Below are 26,076 nucleotides of genomic sequence, written 5' to 3'. Positions count from 1 at the left end.
CAATATTAATATACATATATATATATATCTGTAATTAAAAAACACAAATAAAAAAAACATTATACATTATAATATTAATATAATTTATATATAAAAATGTGTGTATGTATGTATGTATATTATATATATATATATATATATATATATATATATATATATATATATATATATATATATATATATATATATATATATATATATATATATATATAAGCTGTAATTAAAAAAAATATACAATAATAATACATTATAATATTATTTATATTATATATATACCCATACATCTCCCTCTAATAATATATATATACACACACACTTTTATATATATATATATATATATATATATATATATATATATATATATATAAAAAGTGTGTGTGTATATATTACATAAACACACACACACAGAATTGGTTACCGGAAGCACACAGTCTCCTCATTGTTATGCAATCTTTAAACCTGTTGACACGGTTAGTAGAATTTCTTTGCAACATTAGCTTATGGATTGTTTGTAGAGTTATTTGCCATTGCTTTTATGAAACCAATTTTAACATGTATAAATAAAGATATATATTTTTTGTATATATATTAATTTCTTCGCCCATGCGGAGCCCTTCAAGTCCAGTTATTTAGGAGGTTTCTGGTTTCACATCTTTTTGCATCTCCTGGTTCGGATGTGGCTTCTAGCCAAAATGTATTATTATTATTATTATTATAATAATACGGGATTTATAGGCTCCGTCTGACATTTTCCATCGGAATTTCCGTCACACAAATTTTGAGATCTGGATCTCAAATTTTCCAAAAACAACAAAATCCGTTGTCACAAATTCCGATCGTGTGTACACAATTCCGACGCACAAAGTTCCACGCATGTTTGGAATCAAGCAGAAGAGCCGCACTGGCTATTGAACTTAATTTTTCTCGGCTCGTCGTATGTGTTGTACGTCAACACGTTTGCAATTTCCGACCAACTTTGTGTGACCGCGTGTATGCAAGACAAGTTTGAGCCAACATCCGTCAGAAAAAAAAATCCATGGATTTTGTTGCCGGAATGTCCGATCGTGTGTACGGGCATTACAGTACAATTCAATAATGGAAGAATCAGAGAGCCCCGCTCCTTAGCGCTTACAATCTAGGGGGGGGGGGGGGCACTTATTTTCTCCACCAGATCATCCACCACGACTGTGGTGGATGATCTGATGGAGAAAATAAAACTACAGTTGTTAGGTAGGGGTAGAATAGATGGGTTTTCTGGGATCGTCTAAAAGCAGAGTAGGAGATAGTTGGACAGATTGGGGTAAGGAGTTCCATGGGATGGGAGAGGCTCGGGAGAAGTCCCGGAGGCGAGCAATGAGTCGAGGAGGGAACTGGAGAGCAGGAAGCCCTTGGAGGAATGAAGGGAAAGATTTGGTTGGTACTTTGAGACTAGGCTAGTGATGTAACTGGGGGCAGAGTTGTGGATGGCTTTGCAAGTTGTCGTTAGTATTTTGAATGTTTTGTTGGGTGAGCAGAAGCCCAAAAAAAAAAAAAAAATGGAAGAATTGACAGAGAGGAGCAGCAGACACACAACGGGTGGAAGAGTCTGGCAGCAGCGTTCATGACGGACTGAAGGGGGGGATAACCTATTTAGAGGTAAGCCAATGAGGAGGGAGTTGCAGTAGTCGAGGCGAGAGATGACCAGGAAGTGGATTAGGAGCTTTGTGGGGTTATTGGTTAGGAAGGGGCGTATTTTGGAGATGCTTGTGGAGGTTGAGGCGGCAAGATTTGGACCGTGTGGGAGGCAAAAGAATAATTTTCTATTTATTTTTAATGGCACCCCCATATATCTGGCAAGTACGCACACCTACCATGCATTTTGATGTGGCAAGATTGTAAAAATGATGAGGGCCCCTCTTTGTGTATTTCACATGCATGCACTGAAATTAATGGGCTGTCCTAAAAACACAGCACACAGAGACACACAAACAGAAAAAAAAAAAAAAAGTGTGCACACTTGGGTAAAACGAACCATAAAGCCTCGTACACAGGATCAGATTTTCAACCGGGAAATGTGTGATGATAGACTGTTGGCCTAAAATCCCACCATTAGACAATTGTTGGCCAACTTCCCGCCAACAAATGTTGGGTGACAGTTTAGTAAATTTTCGGCGGACAGCGGTCTGTTGTCAGATTTTTCGTATCGTCTGTACTAGAGCTGCACGATTCTGGGCAAAATGAGAATCACAATTTTTTTTGCTTAGAATAAAAAGATCACGATTCTTGCGATGTAAGATCTTTAACATTATACAAAAAAAAAAAAAATTGGGCTAACTTTACTGGTTAGTTTTTTTTATTTTTTATTGCATTTGAAAGACCGCTGCGCAAATACAATGCGACATAAAATATTGCTACAACCACCATTTTATTCTCTAGGGTGCCTACAAATTTTTTTTTTTATATTATATATATATATATATATATATATATATATATATATATATATATATATATATATATATATATATATATATATATATATATATATATATATATATATATACACACACACACACACACACACACACACACACACACACACACACACACATATTTGAAGTTAGTGAAAATCATTATTTTCACTAGAAAATTACTTGGAACCCCCAAACATTATAATATATACACACACACACACATTATATAATTATAATGTTTGGGGGTTCCAGGTAATTTTCTAGCAAAAAAAAATATTTTTAACTTGAAGCCAACAAATGTCAGAAAAAGGTTTAGTTAGTTGGTTTTTTCACTTACACACAAAGTCTATTCCATTAACAAATTGTTACAATGTTTATACTTAAGTTTAACTGATAAAGAAGGTTTTGATTCTTGGCAGACTGCACAGTTTTTCTCTTCCTTTCTTTTGAAGGCTGTGGCTTCAGAAGAGCAGAGAGAATTCTTTGCATAGAAAGAATCGTGTAAGGCCCCTTTCACACTGACGTCCCGTTCAGGCCCGCCTGTCAGTTTTTCAGGCGGACCTGAACGGATGCTCCATAGAGCTCTATGGAGCGTCGGATGTCAGCGGTGACATGTCCGCTGACATCCGACCCGCTCCGATCCGAAAAAGTGTAACGGAGGAAAAAGCTATTTTTCCATCCGTCTGCGGATCGGATCGGGTGACGACGGGCACTGCGGTCCGTCGTCATCCGATCTCCCATAGGGGAGAGCGGCGCTGTGACAGGTCCCTCCCTGCGCAGTATGCAGAGACGGACCTGTCATCTCCCTGCTCAGCGGGGATCGACGGAGTGATCCCCGCTGAGCAAACGGATATCCACGGGGCGGATCAGAACTGATCCGCCCCGTGTGAAAGGACCCTAACACTTCAGTCAAGATCGCGATAATCGTGCAGCTCTAGACTGTACACAAGTCCGTCACACAAGAGTCCAAAAGTACAAACACGCATTGCTCGGAATCCATGCTCACCAAACACGACACTACCAGAAGGTGCCCAAAGGGTGGCGCTCAAGAGCTGAAATTCCTCGAATACGTCAGCCAGCAGTACGTCACTACGTTCGTGTCTGTTGGCCGACAATTGTGTGCCATTAGTGTGCAAGACAAGTTCCTGGCACACGCCCTTCAGACAAAAAGTCTGACGCTCTGTTGGCCAACAATCCGATCGGGTGTACGAGGCTTTACAGTCCAGGGGTCTCAAACTGGTGGCCCTCCAGCTGTTGCGGAACTACAAGTCCCATCATGCCTCAGCCTGTGGGAGTCATGCTTGTAACTGTCAGCCTTGCAATGCCTCATGGCACTTGTAGTTCCGCAACAGCTGGAGGGCCACCAGTTTGAGACCCTTGCTTTACACTAATCCCAGCATTACTAAGCCCTGATGAAGGCAGCCCCTCAGAACCCCTAAAATGTGTTGGCTACTATAATATGACATTCATGGGTTGAGATGTGGTCGCTAATTCAAAATGAGCGGGCTTTAAAAAAAAAAAACTCAATGTACACAAATATGGTACATGTAGTGCTAAACACACAGCAAGCATTGTGGTGTGTTCTGGTCCACATGAATGGCACTGTACTGCAAAGACATTTGCATGCCGCATTACCATGTGAAGTGGTATCACCCGTGTTTCTGCAACGTGCAAACAAGCCCCAGGGAGTTTTTATTTTTTCTTGTGCTTCCTCTTTTGTCTGTCTGGGCAACGTTCAAGATTGAAGAGATAAAGTATAAGGAATGCGTACAACCTTGTGGTAGAGGCGTTTTGCTGTCTGGGGGGGGCAGCCGCCCCCCCTGCACACCTGTCCGGTCCGGTCGAGGAGCAGGCACATGGCAATAAAAGGTTTTAGTCCTTCCCCTTGTTTTCGGAAGGTGAAGCAGTTTTAGCTGGAGTTGGACTTGCTTCAAAGTTTATTCCGCAATGGGTAAAATGTTTGTTCTGTTTCGCCCAGCTAATGGTGTCATAATGACTTTCCAAAAATAACCCCGTGCAAACAGTGAAGACAACAACACCGCAACGTCAAAGGGCATCGTGCCAAAAATAAAAATAAAAAGCACACACACCTCTCCGTCATAAAACCCATTAAGATCTCCTGCACTGGAATACCAAGTAATACAGGTTTGAAGATCAGGCGAGTCGGATCTCCATAAATGTATAGAAAGTCAATTTCTTTTATGAAGAGAAAAGGTTCGATTTGATTTGATTTATTACAGGTGCACTTATAGCGCCATCAATTTACGCAGCGCTTTACCATACACACTCACACCTTGCTAGTACCGGGTTGGACCCCCTTTTGCCTTCATTCTTGGTGGCATAGATACAACAAGGTGTTGGGAACATTCCTCAGAGATTTTGCTTCATAGAGACATGATAACATCACACAGTTGCTGCAGAATTGTCGGTTCCACCACATCCCAAAGGTGCTCTACTGGATGAGATGTGGTGACTGTGGAGGCCATTGGAGTCCAGGGACCTCATTGTCCAGTGGTGAGATGATTGGAGATTTGTGACATGGTGCATTATCCTGCTGGAAGGAGCCATCAGAAGATGGGGACACTGTAGTCATAAAGGGATGGACATGGTCAGCAGCAATACTTGGGTAGGCTGTGGGGTTTAAGCGATGCTCAATTGGTACTAAGGGGCCCAAAGTGTGCCAAGAAAATATCCCCTCCACCATTACACCACCAGCCTGACCCAGTGATACAAGGCAGGATGGATCCATAGGTGTACCCAGCCTATTGCATTAGGGTGTGTGCCCCAAAGCTCCAACACATATGCATGTGCATGTGTATACAGTATATACTGTTGGTGTCAGTGGGGCAGAGTTTGGTGTCAGTGGGGCAGTGGACAGTGTCCGTAGTTTTTAACTTTTTTTTTTTTTCACCAGGACCGAAGCTGACACCGCGCTGGTCCTGAGGAGCTGTGGGCAGGAGTTTTTAGGCGAGGCTGCAGCTTCGGCCTGGTTCGCTGCATCCGGCCTCGCGGACTAGGCCGAAGCCGCAGCCTCGCCTAAAAACTCCTGCCCGCAGCTCCTCAGGACCGGCGCGGTGTACATAAAAAAAAAAAAAAATCAGAATCAAGTTTTGTTTTTGTTTTTTCAAAAATCGCCCAGCTCTAATTTGTGTTACCAAGAAACTGAACAGGTGTACCCAATAAAGTGGCCAGTGAGTGTACTGTATATTGTACATTCACATCAGTCCCTGCCCTCAAGAAGCTTACAATCTAAGATCCCTAACTCACAGTCATACAGACACATACAAGGGCCAATTTAGACAGGAGACAATTAACCTACCAGCATGTCTTTGGAGTGTGAGAGGAACCGGGAGAACCCCAGGAAGAAACCCACACAGAACATGCAAACTTCACGCAGGTAGTGCCGTGGTTGAGATTTGACCCAAGTTCTACTAGGTGGAAGTGCTAACCTCTTGGGGCATAAAGGACCCAACCCCTTTGACCGCTGATGGGTCAGCCTGTATCCTTCCTCATTCCCTGCAATCCAAGACCCCAAGTCTCTCTTGCTCCACTGCAATGCACCATCCAAATAACAAGCCACACAACCTCAGACATTCAACTCCATCCATGGTTTACTGCAATCACAGAACACTGCTCACTCCTACACAAAGCCATGCCCCCAATATGTTTCTCCCAGAGCCAGACTAATCATGGGAGACGTTCCCCATGATTAAGCCCTGGTTTAGGCGAAACATGTCGGGGGGCATGGCTTTGGACGGGGGTGACTCACCTGCTCGCATTAGGGCGAGTGGAAATATGCTGAGGGCAAGGGTGAAGCTGCGTCGGAGGGTGGGGCGGGTGCTGCCAGAAGACGGGGGTTAAACGGGAGCCAATTTTCCTCCCAGCCTCCACCCCCTGTCATTGTCTTAGCAGGGCCTGGCATACAGCGGGAGTTTGCAAAGAACTAGATGAGGTGGGGAGAATGTGGAGGCTGACAAAATTTACTTTTCCTGTTAAGAAGCAGGCGATTGGTTGCTTGGACTGCCTAGCAACCAATCACCAGCTTGTTAATAGCAAAAGTTAACTTTTGGCAGTTCCCACTCCCCTGTCCAGCGCTGTGCTCTGCTGCAAGTCTCTTTGCATCCTAAATCAGTGAAAGTGTCATTCATTGGTTCATTTTTTTAATGCTATATTTAACCGCTTGCTGACCAGCGCACGCCAATTTATGTCGGCAGAATGGCACTGGTGGGCAAAAGGGCGTACAGGTATGCCAGCAGCGGCGTGCAAATACCTGTCTTAGCCCTTGTACACACGGTCGGAGATTCCGACAACCAAATCCGTCGGATTTTGTCTGACGGATTTTGTCCGAAAACTGTTGCATACACACGGTCGGACAAAGTTGTCGGAAAATCCGACGTGATGACGTTATTTCGTTACGACGGGACTACGTTCAGGCTAGTAGCCAATAGCTTTGGTGTAGGAATTTGATCTGAGCATGCGTGGCACTTTGTCCGATCGGAATTCTCTACACATGATCGGAGTATGTCCGATCGGAGCATTTTGTCGGAAAATGTTACCAACAAGTTGGAAAACTTGGTCCGTCGGATACTCCGACGGAAACAGTCCGATGGAGACCACACACAGTCGTAATATCCGACAAAACGGTCCGATAGGACACATTCCGTCAGAATCTCTGACCGTGTGTACAAGGGCTTAGACAGTTATCTGTACCCCCCTCCCCCCTGAAAGGTGCCAAATGTGACACCGGAGGGGGGGTCCGAAAAGCGGAGGTTCAATTTTTGTGCAAACCTCCGCTTTAAGCAGAGGGTTTAAAAAAAAAAAACCGCCAACATTCGGCCCGTGTGTATGGCACCCTCTCCACCAGAATCACTGACTTGATCCCCTGTCCCCTGAAGAAGCCAGCTTAGGACTGAAAAGGAGGACCCCGTAGCTGCAGGACCAGGATACGAAGCTCTGGTTACAGCGCATTCAGACTGGATTGCAGTATTCCTCGCTGGCGGGGAGGCTGGTGATAATGACTGATGCACAAGGTGCTGTCGAGCGATTCTACTTTCACCCCCGACATTATAATTCTAATCACAGGAGAAGGTCCCGACTACGAAGATGCCAATCTGACGCCAAGCCACTATGTCAAATGTGAAAACTTGACAACCCTTGCCTAGCCAAGACTTGCAAGATTAGAAACTTATCACCTCAAAACAAAAAACACAACTGGAGTCGGGGGAAAATATGCAGACAGTAAACAACGCAAAATTGCAAAAAAGCAGAGAAGAAGACAGGAGCCACGCAGACAAGGAGACCGGTTTACTAAATTTGCTGAGAAGCAAGGCATACCTCCCACACAACTTTTTGAGAGGGGAATGAGGGACACCTATCAGCAAAAGTATGCAGGCATAGGGCACGCCCCTTGTCACGCCCCCTTAAAGGAGAATCGCACAAAAAAAATTTGTGTAAACACAGAAGTGCTTTTTTACCACTACTATTCCTTTATATTGGCTTTTGGAATTTACAAATGCAGCCATTTAGAAATCAGATGAAAGGTTTAGTGCTGGAAAACACTTTTTGATAGACAGAAAATGCATTTTAAAAACATCTATATAGATCCAACCAAAATGAGGGACAAATGAGGAGGAATGAGGGACAGAGGGACATTGCTTCAAATCAGGGACAGTCCCTCGAAATCAGGGACAGTTGGGAGCTATGAATAATGCAAAAAGCAATATCCTGTTCATTTTAATTATCAGTTGCAGAGAACATAATTTAATGTTTACATAGTTCACTGTGTGAGGAGTCCCAATTCCTTTTAGTAAATCAGCCTAATTGAAGCTGATGAGTCCCTTAGGTAGGTCATACACGGTCATATCTTGGCCAGTTCAGCAGGCGATTGATCGATCAACTTGGGTGCAACCAGCATGCCGGGTTTTACCTGTGATTATCACTAGCAGCTACTATAGCCACTAGCAATAATCACAGTCTTCTACCGGCAGGGACAGCTTCCCCCGCCAGGAGGAGACATGGGCCTGGCAGGACGGTTTCCCACATCAACACGGTCAATTCTGGCCTTTATAGAAGAGTGGCAAGAAGAAAGCCATAAGTCATTCTGTTTGTAGTTTGCGAGAAGCCATGTGGAGGACACAGCAAACATGTGGAAGAAGGTGCTCTGGTCAGATGAGACCAAAATGAAACTTTTTGGTCTAAAAGCAAAATGCTATGTGTGGCAGAAAACCAACACTGCACATCACCCTGAACACACCATCCCCCCACTGTGAAACATAGTGGTGGCAGCATTATGTTGTGGAGATGCTTTTCTTCAGCAGAGACAGGGAAGCTGGTCAGAGTTGATGGGAAGATGGATGAAGCCAAATACAGGGCAATCTTAGAAGAAAACCTGTTGAGACTGGGGTGGAGGTTCACCTTCCAGCAGGACAACGACCCTAAACATACAGCCAGAGCTACAATGGAATGGTTTAGATCAAAGCATATTCATGTGTTAGAATGGCCCAGTCAAAGTCCAGACCTAAATCACATTGATTGTTCACAGACTCTCTCTATCCAATCTAACAGAGCTTGAGCTATTTTGCAAAGAATGGGCAAAAATGTCCCTCTCTAGATGTGTAAAGCTGGTAGTGACATCCCCAAAAAGACTTGCAGCTGTAATTGCAGTGAAAGGCGGTTCTACAAAGTATTGACTGGGGTCAATTTATCCTCCCTATTTATATTGCTGCAATTTCCCATGCAAGCGGCCAGTGGCAACAATGCCCCTTGCAACGGCGGCCAGTGGCAACAATGCCCCTTGCAACGGCGGCCAGTGGCAACAATGCCCCTCACATTTGTGGTCAGCAGGAAGAATCACCTTCTTACAGATCGATTAAAAAAAAAAAAATGAATGATGCTAGTGGGAACTTCTCCGTGAGGCAGAAATTGCTCCTTGCTCAAAGAACCCCTAGCAATCTCTGGTGAAACCCTGGTTGAGGAAGGCTGCACTAAGTTGATACAAGGAGAAGTTGTTGGATCCATCTATGGAGTGATATTAATACCGCGTACACATGACCGGACTTTCTGGCAGAAAAAGGTCAGACGGTCTTCCCGACGGACTTTCAACTGAGTTACGACTGACTTACGAACGAACGGACTTGCCCACACATGAATGGACTAAAGTCCATTCGAAAGTCCGTTCATTTTGAACGCGATGACGTACGACAAGACTAGAAAAGGAAGTTCAATAGCCAGTAGCCAATAGCTGCCCTTGCATCGTATTTGGTCCATTGGACTAGCCTACAGACAAACGGTTTTCCCGATTGGAATTGAGTTTGTCGGACAGATTTGATATGTTCTATTTCAAGGTCCGTCTGAATTTTTTTAACTGCTTCCTGACCAGCGCACGGCGATGGACATCAGCAGAATGGCACAGACAGGCAAATGGGCGTACAGGTACGTCCCTTTGAATTTTCCACAGTGGCATCGCGTGTGCGCTGCTGGCGGCGCGCGCTTGTCGGGACCTCCACAAGTCCTATAGCGGGTCCCGCGGACTCGATCGCCGCGGGGATACCCGCGATCATCTCACGGGGAAGAAGAACGGGGAGATGCCGATGTAAACAGCATCTCCCCGTTCTACCTAGCAACAAGTGACACTGATCTCTGCTCCCTGTGATGGGAGCAGAGGTCAATGATCTGTCAAACACAGCCACACTCCCCAAAAGTTAGCAACACGCCCCTAGGACACACTTAATGGTTCACTGCCAGTGCCATTTACACAGTAATCAATGCATTTGTATAGCACTGATTGCTGTATAAATGACAATGGTCTCAAAAATGTGTCAAAAATGTCCAATGTGTCCACCATAATGTCGCAGTCACAATAAAAAAAAAAAATAAATAAAAATCGCTGATCACCGCCATTACTAGTAAAAAAAAAAAAAATAATTATTAATAAAAATGCCATAAAACTATCCCCTATTTTGTAAACGCTATAACTTTTGCACAAACCAATCAATCGCTTATTGCAATTTTTTTTACCAAAAATATGTAGAAGAATACATATCGGCCTAAACTGAGGAAAAAAAATGTTTTTTGGGGATATTTATTATAGCAAAAAGTAAAAAAATGCGTTTTTTCTAAATTGTCGCTCTCTATTTGTTTATAGCGCAAAAAATAAAAACATCAGAGGTGATCAAATACCACCAAAAGAAAGCTCTATTTGTGGGGAAAAAAGGACGTCAATTTTGTTTGGGAGCCGTGTCGCACGGCCGCGCAATTGTCAGTTAAAAATACGCAGTGCAGAATCGCAAAAAAGTGCTCTGGTCTTAAGCCAGCAAAATGGTCCGGTCTGAAAGTGGTTAAAGAAAAAAAAACGATCGGACTATCCGACAGAATGATTCTGTTGGAACCTATTCTGCCGGAAAGCCCGGTCGTGTGTACGCCGCATTACGGATGAATTTAAACACAGAAAATTGATGGATTATATTTATTGAAAGTAATATATTTGGACTGGTTTGCTGCTGTACACAGTGTCATTATTGCACTTCAAGGAAGGAAGGCATTCGCAGGCAGGAGCACAAGCAATTTATTGATTTATGTATGATTCTAGTTTCACTATTAATTCATCTCCAGGTTCCTCCAGAGGTTGATAGGGGTTCCTTTAGCAAATAGCAATTTCTGCCTCTCAGATGAGTAACCACTAACACCAATAATAGGATTTTTGTACTCACCGTAAAATCCTTTTCTCTGAATTTCATTGACGGACACAGCTCCAGTAATCTTGTGCGTAGGGTTATTACGCCAACTTCAGGAGAGGACTAGGCAGAATATGTAATACAAGTGAAACACATCAGAACTGTACAGTTCCGCCCAAGGGGCAGTCCCTCTGGTAATAACCCCTCAGCCTGCTTCCTGCAGCTTCAGTACATCAGCAAGCAGTATAACGTAAACCGATAGGAGGAGAGGGTGCTGTGTCCGTCAATGAACTTCAGAGAAAAGGATTTTACGGTGAGTACAAAAAATCCTATTTCTTCTTTTGTTCATTGACTGACACAGCTCCAGTAATCTTGACCGTAGGGACGTCCCCAAGCAGTGTCATAACAAGGTGCTCCCTAACGAGGGGAGCCACCATCTGAACCAACCGCATCAGAACTTGTGGTCAACATATGCAACAGAGCGCGCTGACATTCAAAAAAAAGGTAACTTTCTCTTAACTAGAAGAAAGAGTGTAAAATTGCAACATTACAAGGCCACCTGCAACACTTTGCGGCCAAAGCAGGCATCAGAGGATGCGCTTACATCAACTTTGTAAAATTGTAAACGGACAACCAAGTCACCACCTTACACACCTGAGTGACTGACGCTTGATGTCGGAAGGCCCAAGAGGTCCCAATTGCCCTGGTGGAATGGGCCGTGACAGGAAAGGGGGGCACCTGCCCCTTCGAGGCGCGAGCCTGGACCACGATCTGTCTGATCCACCTGGAAATGTTGGACGACGAAATCGCCAGCCCTTTTTTCGGACCAGCTACCGAAACAAACAAAGAATCTGACTTCCGGAAGGGAGCCGTGTCAGACACATATACTCTTATGCCCCATACACACGATCCGAAAATCGTACGGAAAATACCGCTTTCGAAGCGATCGTACGATAATCGGATCGTTAGTACAGAGCTTTCGAGAGCCGATTAGGACAGTTCATCCGATATTATTCTATCGGACATGCACGGAATTTTTTTTCGTACGATTTTCGTTTAATCAGTACAGCTATCGTTCGAAAATGCATTACAACACATGACATCACTTCCGAATTTTTTTTCTGTCGCGCGGGAATTTTCGTGACTTTAGTAAACTCATCAGATTCGATCTGAGATTAGCATGCAATAAAAAACGGATGATCATTCGTCCGGTAATCTCATCGTGTGTATGGGGCATTAGGCTCCATGCAAACTGGAGCTCATAAACTGCAGTTTATTAGAGTTTGGGTATTTTTTTTTTAAAAGCCCATAAACTCCACTCTATGTTAGCCTATGTGTCCATGCACACATGGAAGTTTTTTAGCTTTAAAGAGGAAGTAAATCCTGATGGGTTTACTTCCTCTTTGATTCCCTGCAAAGGTAAAGCATAATGGACTACTATGCACAGGAGCCAGCGAAGTCACCGCTGTCCCCTGTAGTCCGGAGCCTCCATATTCTTGGTGGGTCTCGCTGCTCCGGCGCTGTCATTCATCGGAGCCGGGATGACGTCACTCCCGCGCACGGGAGCCACCACTAGCGGCATATCGCCGTTAACTGCGGCGCGCTCAGTGCGCCTGCACGCCGTTGTCTACGGTGCATGCGCCGTAGACAGCAGTGCCTGTCTTTCGGCAAATATCTCCTAAACCGTGTAGGTTTAGGAGATATTTCTTGGACCTACAGGTAAGCCTTAATCTAGGCTTACCTGTAGGTCAAAGTGGTTTGTAAGGGTTTACAACCACTTTAAAAGAGCAGTGGAGTTTATGGGCTTTTTTCTGAACACCAGAAATTTGCGTTTAAAGTGCCGTTTTTCACCGCCAAAAAACGATAAACGCTTATAAACGCTCATAAACACGCATTAATTAGTGTTCGGGAATTCTATTTTTTCAATGTATTGTGGGAGTCTGGAATGCACTGTGGGATTTTTGGAGTGTCCTCTGTGTATTTATATTGAAAACGCCCATAAACGCTAATAAAACGCTCATAAACGCTACTACAAAACGCTGTTAAAAGCACGTTTTTCAACCAGCGTTTTCTACCAGCAATCTGGCATCCAGAAAAAGCTTTTTTGAGCTTCAGTGTGCATGGAGCCTTAGAGCCCGGACCCCGGGGACGGATAATTCTTTATCACAAATTGTACCTATATTAGAATATTGTTTATTTATTGCTGCCTATGGGCTTTTTCTCTTTTGTAATGTCCATAGATGGGAATGTAATGCATCATGAGCCCCTGAGGAAAAGGTTTAACACTTATGAACAACCTTGAAACGCGTAGGGCCTTTGTTGGTTTCAGCATTGTTCTGTGATCGACAACATGGGTGCCTTCATCCCAAATTATGCTGCTCTAGAAATACTGGAATTTGCTGTACTCTCTATTAATCATTGTGCATCCGCATATGTATATTGTTTTGTACTATGTAATAAAAATAATTTTTTAACTTTTTTGTTAATAATTTTTGAGACTACTGCCTAAACTAAAGTCCCAACCGAGAAAAAAAAAAAAATTGGTTTCTTGGACCCCAGGGACGTAGACAGCCAGCGCAGCCCCCAATCAAGGATCGGAGCCCCCTGGAGGAAGGGCATTCTTCCCACCGACCATCGCACTGATGTACTGTGAGCTATACATTTAATAACTTTTAGCAGGGGTTCATGAAGACCAAAGAGTTAGGCTGCGTACACACGCGGGGACTGTTCGCTCAACTTTGTCCGTCAAACAGTTTCAGCAAACAGTCCGCTCAAAATTAGCATGGACGGACTTGCCCACACACGACGAACGAACAGTTTGCTGAAACCGTGCATGATGACGTGAACGGCACGTACGACGGGACGAAAAATACAACGTCCTATACACTGCATTACAACTTTCGGCGTGTAAATCCTTTCTGAGCATGCGCGGAACTTAGTTTGACGAACAAGCCTACACACGAGGGGACTGTTCTTCGGAAATTCCGAAAAACTTTGTTCAGCAGACTGTTCGCTGAAACTGTCCGCTGAAAGCCCACACACGGGCGGACTGTCCGCCGAAACACTGTTCAGCGGACAAAGTTGGGCGAACAGTCCCCGCGTGTGTACGCGGCCTTATATGAACGGTTCCCTCTTGTTAAAAAAAAAAAGAAAAAAAGGTTTTGATAGGCTGATTTATATTGTACAGTGGGATGGGGATCCATAGCGCCACACTTCTTGTGAGCAGATTATTTTATGGAGCGTGAATCACACAGAAGTGTTGGTTTGCTTAGAGTAGATAGGGCAGTGATGGCGAACCTTGGCACCCCAGATGTTTTGGAACTACACTTCCCACGATGCTCATGTACTCTGCATTGTAGTGGAGCATCATGGGAAATGTAGTTCCAAAACATCTGGGGTGCCAAGGTTCACCATCACCAGTATGGGAGAATGACTACAACGTAAAATATCACCGCTGAAGCCCGGCACGTAATCTCGAAGGTGAAAAGGTGAGGAAATCCATCACTGGTGACCGACAGTTAAAAATTCTAGCCTTGACTTTTAAAGTTGGCTTTTAATTCTTGATGACCTTTAAAGCATGCTGACTTCTTGTTAAAAAAAAGTCAGAAACTGCTTGATTCATCGGGCCTGACACAACAAAGATGATGCACACAGCGCCAATTCTTCTGCAATCTCGTATCTCGTATACGGTTACTCGAGGGGATTTTCCACTGACTAATTTCTGCAGAGAACTTCTTTTGTTTAGAAAGAGCAGATGGTTTAAAAAAAAAAAAAAAAAAAAAAAAAAAAGGGCAACGATGGTCTTTTCTAAGTTAAGCAAATAAAGAGAAGTTCCCTGTAAAAATTGACTGCGCTTTAGAAATAAAATTAAAAAAAAAGTGCTTGTGGCAGTTTGGATTACCCCAAGAAGCAGCCATAGTAGTTTATTACATATGAAGGTTCTGCGTCATGCTTACTAATAAAGTAAATCTTTTTTTAACCACCAGGCATTTTCTAGAACTGTTTTCATGTGAAAATCTATTTTTCTTGCTAGAAAATTTGCTAGAATCCCCAAAACATATTTTTTTTAAAGCAAAAGCCCTAGAAAATAAATTTGTCGGTTTTGCAATTTATGGCACATGGCATTTGCGCAGCTTTTTTTTTTTTTTTTTTTTTTTTATTAAAATTTTTTTAATAAATGTAATTATTAAAAAATAAAATTTTTAAAAAATAAAATAAAAAATACATAACCCAATTTTTTTGTGATATTTAAAAAAAAATAAAAAATGTCATGGTGAGTAAATAAAATACCAATCATGTGTCTTTTTGGAGAGATCTGGGGTCTATAATGCCCTGTACACACGGTCGGACATTCCGATGACAAAATCTGGATTTTTTCAGACAGATTTTGGCCCAATCTTGTCTAGCATACACACGGTCGCACAAAGTTGTCGGAAAATCCGAACGTTCAGAACGAGGTGACGCACAACACGTACAACGGGACTATAAAGAGGCCAGCAGCCAATAGCTTTCGTCTCGTAATTTATTCTGAACATGCGGGGCACTTTGTGCGTTGGATTTGTCTACACACGATCGGAATTTAAACGATCCGATTTTGTTGTCTGAAAATTTTAGATCCGGCTCACAAACTTTGTGTGTCGGAAATTCCGACAGAAAAAAAGTCAGATGGAGCCCCACACACGATCGGCACAACATAATCTGATCGCACGTTTTCCATCGGAAAGTCCGACCGTGTGTACAGGGCATAATACCTCAAAATCCCCCCTTTGCACTTCAAAAAGTGCCCAAATCTGCGTTTTTGAATACTTAAAATAAAAAAAATTAAATAAAATAAAAAAGGCTCCGTTAACCACTTCAGCCCCGGAAGAATTTACCCCCTTCCTGACCTGAGCACTTTTTGCGATAAAGGCACTGCGCCGCTTTAACTGACAATTGCACGGTCGTGCGACACTGCACCCAAACAAGATCAATGTCCTTTTTTACCCCCCAAAATAGTGGGAATTGGTGGCATTTTTATTTTTTGCGCTATAAACAAAAAAAGAGCAACAATTTTGAAAGAAAAAGCAATATTTTTAACTTTTTGCTATAATAAATATCCCCAAAACATATAGGTTTACAGTTTACGACATATGATATGTATTCTTCTACATTTCTTTACCAAAAAAATAAATAAATAATAAAAATAAATCGCAATAAGCATATATTGATTGGTTTGCGCAAAAGTTATAGCGTCTATAAAATAGGGGATTTATGTGATTTTTATTATTATTTATTTCATTAGTAATAGCGGCGATCTGCGATTTTTATCATGACTGCGACATTATGGTGGACACATCAGAAACTTTTGACACTATTTTGGGATCATTGTAATTTATACAGCGATCAGTGCTATAAAAATGCACTGATTGTTGTATAAATGACACTGGCGGGGAAGGGGTTAAAACTAGGGGTGATCAAGGGGTTAAGTGTGTCCTAGGGGGTGATTCTAACATTTGCACAGCTGTGCCATTGTGCCAATGTATATTATTGCGCACTGGTCAAGTTGTTAAAGATGCCGGTGAACTGGAAGTGATGTCATGTCATTGCTTCCAGGTTAAAATAGCGGCGACCAGATTCTGGCTTTCTTCGAGTCTTTCGACTAGCCGGCGGACATGCTGGCTGGTAGCTTGGATCTCCCAGTTAGACGAGAAAGGCCTGAGATATCCCCTCCCGCTGCTTGCAATAAGCCGCTTCGGTTGTTATTACAAGAGAGCTGACCATCGGCTCTAAAAGATGGTAGCTGCAGACAATCACCCCGTTACAACCACCTGAAAGTCAAATAACGTACCAGGTACACGATTTGGAGGCAGGTATCTTTCTATGCAGAGCTGCACCAGATTTTGCACACCCCATTTTTTTTTTTTTTTTTGTAAAAGTCCAATGAGGTCTCCATAAAGAGTCATGGGCTGCATTATACCAGAACAAGACGGCTGGTTAGCATTGCATCTGGAGCTAGTACCCATGCTAGTGACCTGCCACATTGAACATGGATTAGAGCCAAACAGTCACATAGTAAGGTTGAATAAAGATACCAGTCCATCCAGTTCCACCTGAGCGAGTGTGGGAGCGTGTCTACAATTGTCCCCATCCATTGTGTCTCATGAAGATGCTCATCTATTATTATTTATAGGTACCCATATAGCGCTCCACACATACATTGCACACTCACATCGGTCCCTACCCTCAAGCAATCCAAGGTACCCAAATCACATTCATATACTAGGGCCAATTCTTTTTGGACAGAAGCCAAATAACCTGCCAGCATGTCTTTGGAGTGTGGGAGGAAACCGGAGTATCCGGAGGAAACCCACGCAGGCACAGGGAGAACACACAAAAACTCCGGGCAGGTAGTGTTGTGGTTGGGATTCGACCCTTTTTACTGCTGGGAGAGAGTGCTAACCACTACACCACTGTGCTGCCATGTTCAATGTAGCAGGTCTCTAGCGCATAGGTACTATCTCCAGATACAATACTGACCAAACACTTTCTTCGTTTTCAGCATTTGGGACAGCTGTCCCAAGGCCGTCATGTGGTCATATGGTTATATGGTTGCCAACCATAGCTTATCCGACTGTTGGTGGCAGCCATCCAATACGTGTCACTCCGTTTACATTTCTCACATGAATGCCAATGCAAAACCCTTTCCCCAGATGGGCTAGTAAAAGACAATACTACAACTCGGGGTTTCGGTAAGGAGTCATAGCAAGCAAGTTCTCATTCCAACATGTTAAAAATTCCTCAGCAACTGAGCCTATTTGGGACTGTCCAAAGTCACAAATTCTGAGTGGTAAAGGCCGTGGTGGTTTTGGCCACAGTAGAAAATTTACTCAGAAATGAGCTACCACCTACTACTGTTTCTTAATTGGGACAGAATATGAAACAAGGCAGGACCTTCTGATAATTCCCGCGGTCCTGTAAAACGAATGTGTGCTTGTGAAAAAGGAAAGATGGACATGACAGTCGCACATTTTACAAATCTGAGTGTGAACCGTAAAAACTGGGTTAGCCAATCTTCCGATAAGGTGCTGCCCCCACCGTCAAATACCACAAATACTATCTGAATCTGGTCACATGACAACCTGGCTTGGGTGTCTACTTTTCTGGCCATTCAGCCAAGTCCTTCCCTAGTGACATGGATTCTTGCTATTTGTTGAAAGAATCCATTGGCGGGTACTGAAGTCTCTGGTAGAGATGTGATGGATTTTTAGGAAAATATCCAGAAATGATATTCTTTTTTTCCCCCCCAAGTGCTGCGAAAGAGAAGAGAAGAAAGAGAAGGAAGAGAAGAAAGAAGAAAAGAAAGAAAGAAAAGAGAGAAGAGAGAGAGAAGAGAGAGAGAAGAGAGAGAGAGAAGAGAGAGAGAGAAGAGAGAGAGAAGAGAGAGAGAGAAGAGAGAGAGAAGAGAGAGAGAGAAGAGAGAGAGAAGAGAGAGAGAAGAGAGAGAGAAGAGAGAGAGAAGAGAGAGAGAAGAGAGAGAGAAGAGAGAAGAAAAGAGAGAAAAGAGAGAAAAGAGAGAAGAGAGAAGAGAGAAGAGAGAAGAGAGAGAGAGAGAGAGAGAGAGAGAGAAATAAAAGAACCCAGCTGCTGTGCCTCTGCCCTGGTAGGACTGTGCTGGCAGGCTAAAGGATGAAAAGGGGTCTGTGATATAAAGGAGGAGAGGGGGTTATGACTGTAGGGGGCACTGTGGACACTGTTGGACTGCTTTAAAAAGGGAGGTCTGTAATGTTAAGGGGGCGCTGTGATGTTAATGGGGGACTGCTATGTGTTATAGTGCAAACATGAGCTTTGGACCTCTGCTGGAAGAACATTTTATAAACATGCTCTGGTCCCAATGTGTACTTAAAGCGGAGGGCCGTTAAAAAAAAAAAAAAAAATCAGCAGCTGCAAACACTGCAGCTGCTGACTTAATCAGCCCACTTACCTGTCCAGGGCGCCCGCGATGTCGGCCGCCCGAGGCCGACCCGTCCTTCGGCTCTCGTGTCCCGGCGCCGCCATTCCTTGTAAGGGAAACAGGCAGTGGAGCCTTACGGCTTCACTGCCCGTTTCCTACTGCGCATGCGCGAGTCACGCAGCGCTTTGTGAATGGGACGTGCTGTGTTCTGGAACACACAGTTCCCAGAACAAAGCACGACCCATTACCCAGAAGACGCCGCACGGAGGAGAGAAGACAGAAGATCTCCGCGGAGGAGGAAGAGGAAGATTAGAATTATGTGCCTAGCAACAGGCACTTCTGGTAAGTAAAAAAAAAAAAAATTGTTTTCATTTTTTTTTTTGATTTCTTTGTAATTTTTTATATATATTTTTTCAGGGTAGCCCTCCACTTTAAGTGGGGTATGCCTGTATATAGCAGTCTTGTGACTTCTATCAGTGTCTTGCCAAGCACTGGTTAAAGTGGTTCCGTAGAGCTGCACGATTCTGGCTAAAATGAGAATCACGATTATTTTTGCTTAGAAGATAGATCACGATTCTCTCACGATTCTTGCGGCGTATCATCTTTCACATTAAAACCAAAAAAATTGTGCTAACTTTACCGTTTCTTTTTTTTATTTATTGAAGTGAATTTTTTCCCAAAAAATTGCATTTGAAAGACCGCTGAGTAAATGTGACATAAAATATTGCAGCAATTGCCATTTTATTCCGTAGGGTCTCTGATAAAATTATATATATATATATATATATATATATATATATATATATATATATATATATATATATATATTAAACTTCCTGCATTTCCACTTGAAAGCTTGGCAGACTGCCCAGATTATTTGTTTACACGAGAAGTTCTATCCCTTTGATCTAAGTAGTAAGGGTTAGTTACAATGTTTCAAGTTCTAAACTTGGCAGATTGCTGGGATGCTTTCTTCTGACAGCTGAGTGAGGAGATAATCTCTCCACTTGTTTATATGAAAGAATCGCCTACTCACAGTGGAAGAGATCGTCAGGGGGGTGAATCGCATTTTTTTTTTTAACGATTAATCGTGCAGCTCTATTCTAAAAGGCAGGTGTTTCTTTTTTGTTTTTTTTTATCTTCATGCATATGCATGAAGATAAATAAACCTTGTGTGCAGCGGTCCCTCCATACTGAGCTCCATCATGGTCCAGCAATGTTGCACGGGACACTTGTGTCTGAATGGACACACGGAGCTGCGACTGGGCTGCCCCCATAGCAAGATGCTTGCTGTGGGGGTACTCAACAGGAGGGAGGGGCCAGGAGTGCCAAAGAGGAACCCGAGTAGAGGAGGATCCAGGCTGCTCTGTGCAAAACCACTACACAGAGCAAGTTAAGTATAAGGTTTGATATTTAAAAAAAAAAACTTAAAGCTGAGGTTCACACAAAAATGGAACCTCCACTTTTTGTAACCCTCCCCCTCCCCCCAGTGTCACATTTGGTACCTTTCAAGGGGGAGGGGGGTGCAGATACCTGTATAATACAGGCATTTGCACCCACTTCCGGGCATAGACTCCTGTGGGAGTCTACGCCTCTCGTTCCCCCGCTGTCTGCTGAGAAACACACGGATCCCAGAGACAGCGGGGACCATCCGGATTGCGCAGCGAGACTCGCACATGCACAGTAGGGAATCGGGCAGTGAAGCTCACTTCCCGATTCCCTTACCAAATATGGCGGCAGCAGCACCCGAGAGTCGAGCGACAGATCAGCTTTGGGTGCTGACATCGCGGGCGACCTGGACAGGCAAGTGTCCTGATTTTAAAAGTAAGCAGCTGCAGTATTTGTAGCTGCTGACTTAAAAAAAAAAAATCATAATAAATCGGCGAACCTCTGCTTTAAATCAAATTTCTAGGAGGGAGTTTTCATTCTCCTCTGACTGTCCCATGAGGCTGCATGACCTTTGACCCTATGTCTGGACAGTGCTGATTGGCCCTGTGCTGATCACATGCATCCTCCCAAGGGGAAAAAAAAAAAAACACAACCCTCTAGCAATACACACCAAACTGAGCATGTGCAGAGTGCCCCCAAGGCTCTGTTCTATCAGGAGATGGATTGGGGATAGAGGAAGAAGGGAAGGATCAAAGAAGACAGGATCAAACAGCCGTTTTACACAATGCAGAGGATTAACCCCCTTAGTTCCACAGTGAGCAGAACTAGCATGCTTTACTGCATATACAGACCGATTTTATTGTCGTGGATTTACTTCTGGAAAGAACTTCTCTATATACTCTTAAGAGGTTTGGAAAAAAACAAAATGTTGGCAGCAACATTATTACAACATGGGGTATGCAAATAAACAAGATGTCTGCATGTGCTGGAGTAGCAACTTCCTCAAAGAGTCGTCAGAGAAGAGACAAAAGACAAATACTGAACATAACGAGACATTTGGGATGCAGACACAAGCCCGCTCAGACGCAAACCCTGCTCAGACGCAAACCCTGCTCAGACGGGGGGATTCCAAAAAGCGGAAGCTCAATTTTTGGGTGAAACTCCACTTTAAGGCTGGATTCACACCTATTGCATTTTTTGTGCTTTTTGCATTTTGCAGATTTGCGCTACAGTCCATTTATCATGGTTTCTTATGGAACACGTTCTGTAGTGCAAATCTGCAAAATGCAAAAAGCACAAAAAATGGCATCGGTGCGATTCCAGCCTTAAAGTGGAGTTCTAAAGCTAGGTTTGCACTAGTGCGACTTTTCATGCGATTTGGGACTGAAAAGTCGCATGACAAGCCGTACCCCATGATTTCCAACGAGTACCATTCATATCCGTGCGACTTCAAGATGCAGTGACTTCAAAAAGTTGTCCCTGCACTACTATGGCCCCACTCTGATGCGACTCGAGGTCCATAGGCCTCAAGAATACACAGGCATTGCTTCAAGTCGCAGCAAAAAATTGCGGCAAAATCGCGCGACTTTGGGGGATGCAATAGTGGAAACATAGCCTAAGTGATTGTAAACCTCAGACATGAAATATGAACAAAGAATATCCCTCTATAGTGTGTACTTGTCTCAATCCACAGCACTAAGTGTCATTTCAGTCTGCTCCCTCCTTCCTCCGATATTGGCATGAGCCACCTCTGACAAGTTTTCCTGACACCAAGAAAAAAAAAAAAAAAAGAGAAGGAAGGTGACAGGGAAGGGGACCTCCAGCACATAGCCTGTGATTGACAGCCTCAGCTCTGTTCCTGTGCACGGTAGGGAGGGGGGGTGTGTCCCTTCCCTCCAATCAGCTCTCAGAGCTCTCCTCACTGAGCTCTGCAGAGTGTGACTTCAGGTCTCCGCCCCTCCCCCCTCTTTTTTTTAATTATTATTATTTTTTTTTTTTATGGATATAGAGAAAAGAAAACTGCAGATAGTTACAATTTATGTAGGAGGATTTGTTTAATCTCTGTATCACTTCACTGGGCATAGTGGAAGGGTTTACAACCACTTTCACGCCTCGGTTCACACTATGAATTGCACAGGAATTTAGTGTGGTGCGATTTATTTTATTTTGAATGTGCTTAAAGTGTTACTAAACCCCGGAGCCTGCATTTACTATATCCGTTCCTCCCCAGTACACAGAACACAGAAATGCAAATACTTTAGTAAATGTAAACTGTACAATACAATTTTGAGATTTTGGCGTTTACAAGATTAAAACAGTTTTTTTGCTAGAAAATTACCGTACTTAGAACCCCCAAACATTATTTTTTTTTGGGTTTTTTTCTAACACCCTAGAGAATAAAATGGCGGTCATTGCAATACTTTTTTTCACACCGTATTTGCACAGCGGTCTTACAAGCACACTTTTTTTTTGGAAAAAATTCAGTTTTTTTGAATAAAATAAAATAAAAAATAAGACAACAGTAAAGTTAGCCCAATTATTTTTTATATTGTGAAAGATAATGTTACGCAGAGTAAATGGATACCCAACATGTCACGCTTTAAAATTGTGCCCGGTCGTGGAATGGATTCAAACTTTTACCCTTAAAAATCTCCATAGGCAACGTTTAAAAAAACAGGTTGCATGTTTTGAGTTACAGAGGAGGTCTAGGGCTAGAATTATTGCTCTCGCTCCAACGATTGCGGCGATACCTCACACGTGTGGTCTGACCACCGCTTTAATATGCGGGCGCTACACACGTATGCGTACGCTTCTGTGCGTGAGTTCGTCGGGATGGGGCACTTTAAAAAAAATAAAAATAAAAAACATTTCTTATTTATTTTACTTGATTTTATTTATTTTTTCACTGTTTTAAAAAAATAAAAATAAATAAATAAATAAAATACAAATTAGGTCACTGTTATTCCTATTATAAAGGAATGTAAACATCCCTTGCAATAGAAAAAAAAATCATGGCAGGTCCTCTTAAATATGAGATCTGGGGTCAAAAAGTCATCAGATCTCATATTTGGACTTAAATGCAATAAAAAAATAAAAATAATAATTTTGTGATTTGAAAAAATTACTTTGAAAAAAAATGGCCCTTTAAGATGTATGGGCGGAAATGAAGTTATGACGTTGCTTCCGCCCTGCTATGGTATGGAGATGGATGGGGGCCATCTTCCCCTCACTCGTCTCCATACCTGGCCACGGACAGGTTCCGATCGCCTCTGCCACGGCCGGCGGCTCCGGTAAGCGGCGGAGGGCGCGGGAGAGTGTGGCACCTCCCCCACCACCGATAACTGATCTTGCGGAAAATCCACCGCAGAGACCACCATTATCGTAAACACGACCGGCACCTGAAGAGATGGATACCTCAGTTGTGGCAGCAGCTGCTGCTACCGAGATATCCATCTTTAAAGTGCCGACGTATATGTACAGGTGCCGGATGGCAAGTGGTTAAAACTTATAGGAGGAGTTTTCATTCTCCTCTGACTGTCCTATGAGGCTGCATGACCCCTGAACCCTCTGTCTGGACAGTGCTGATTGGCCCTGTGTAGATCACATACCTACATCTTCCTAAAAAAAAAAAAATATGTTCTAGCAATACACACCAAACTGAGCATGTGCAGAGTGCCTGCTAGGGCTGTTCCATCAGGAGATGGATTGGGGGCAGTGGAAGAAAGGGAGGATCACAGAAGACAGAATCGAACAGCCTTTGTACACAATGCAGAGGATTAACCCCTTCGCTTCCACAGTCAGTATAACAAGCATGCTATTCTGCATATATAAACCGATTTTACTGTTGTGGGTTTGGTAACACTTTACATTGCACAACACTGCACCACAACTAATTCCAAGGCAGCGGCTTAAAGCAGACAGTTCTTATATTTTATATTGTGTTTTTTTTTATTTTTTACCGTTTAAGTATTTTTTTTTTGTCTCCACTCTCTGGTTTTCCTGAAGGCACAGACAAGGTAGCCCCAGCTCTCTGATGCCCCCCCCCGGGGGCGGTGACATCATCAGTACCTCCAGAGGAGATCTCATATCGAATGTGCAGTATTATCTTTACTCAACAATTTGGGTTGGGCACAGATCCACTTTAAAACCACACCATGGCTACCCCCTCCCCCGTAACCTCTGAGTGTGAATGACAACTTTTCTGAATCATCTGCAATGTACTTTGGCATTAGACTATCCAGAGTCTACATGTGGCAGTTTCGCCATCGGTCAGTAAGCAATAACAGTCCTCACTGAACTTCCCATTTTGCAAAATCTTGATTCAAAGCGGAGTAACACCCAAAAGTGGAACTTCTGCTTGTTTGTCGTCTCTCCCGACGGGCCAAAGCTAAAAAAAAAAAACTTTCGGATTATAAAAAAAAAAAAAAAAACAAAAAAAAAAAGGAAAAATTCCACAAGGTGGCATGCACCTTGGTGGACTTAAAGAGGACGTAAACCCTCTTTTGCTCCCTGCAAATTAAAAGCATAATGGGCTACTATGCATTTCATACTAACCCATTATGTGACACATACCTGCAAACAAATCCATCGCTGTCCCCTGTGCGGGCCGCGTCCATCTTCACCCCTGTTTCTTCCGGGGGATGCGGACTCCGGCTCTGTGGCTGGCCGGAGCCGCGTTACGTCACTCCCACGGGTGTGCACGGGAGCAGTCAGCAACGGCACACGTCGGGGGAAGAAACGGCACGGAGGTGCATTTCTTCACAGCGCATGCGGCGATTACATCATCGGCCGGAGCCACGTGACGTCACTCCTGAGCATGTGCGCGGGAGCCGTCAGTAATGGCACATGCTGGGGGGGGGGGGGGGGGGGAGAGACGGCAAAGAGGTTCTTCACAGCACATGCGCCGATTACGTAATTGGCGCACTACAGGTGAAATATCTCCTAAACAGCACATGTTTAGGAGATATTTCCACTTCTATATCCACTCCTTATTCTAGGCTTACCTATAGATAAAAGTCAGGGGGGGGGGGGAGAGTTTACAACCACATTGCCGCACAGTGTGCCAGCACATTTATCAAACTGTCTGAATTTCTCGAGTTCATCTTTAAGGCGTGCCAATGGCAGGCTGACAACAGTGCCATGTGCCTTCTGTTTGCTGTTGTGTCTCTGGGACAGGGAGCAGCCAACTCTCCCTAAATAGCACACAGAACGCACACACAAAAATCGCACACACTTTTATAACAAGACTTGCTTAGCTTGAGTTCAAGATTTGCATATACCCCTCGGGTACATGTGTTTCTGGATCTCCTGATAATCTGACATGCAATTTTCACTGAATGCAACTCCTGCTTACATAGCAATGTTTACCTGCCCAGGTTTGGGACAAGTTTATTAAAGTGGAACTTTAGTGAGAAAATTAAGTCCTACTAGATTACGTCTGGCCGGCCCCTTTTGCAGGTATAGCTGTGTAAACTATTATAAGTGTAGACACTTATAGAATAAGTGTCTATAAGGTTTAAAATCCAGTAATAGACTGTCTCACCCTGCTCTGCACATGCTCAGTTGCTCTCTATTTTTAGGCACTGCCAAGTTTGTAGAGGCCGATCTGCTGACAGCCTTAACCTCCCTGGTG

At 43.4% G+C, this 26,076-nt stretch overlaps 1 protein-coding gene across 1 annotated transcript in view; it reads right to left on the bottom strand.

Annotated features, from left to right (window-relative positions):
• Nucleotides 1-26,076, bottom strand: part of JAK1 (Janus kinase 1) — a 201,539-nt gene that overhangs the window by 142,889 nt on the left and 32,574 nt on the right. The window lies entirely within an intron of this gene.

Source organism: Lithobates pipiens, unplaced genomic scaffold, assembly GCF_037356315.1.
Source record: "Lithobates pipiens isolate NorthernLeopardFrog02 unplaced genomic scaffold, aLitPip1_a1.2 Scaffold_23, whole genome shotgun sequence".
NCBI lineage: Eukaryota > Metazoa > Chordata > Amphibia > Anura > Ranidae > Lithobates > Lithobates pipiens.
Note: the sequence above shows the minus strand (reverse complement) of the source record. Positions and strands in the feature narration are given on the sequence as shown.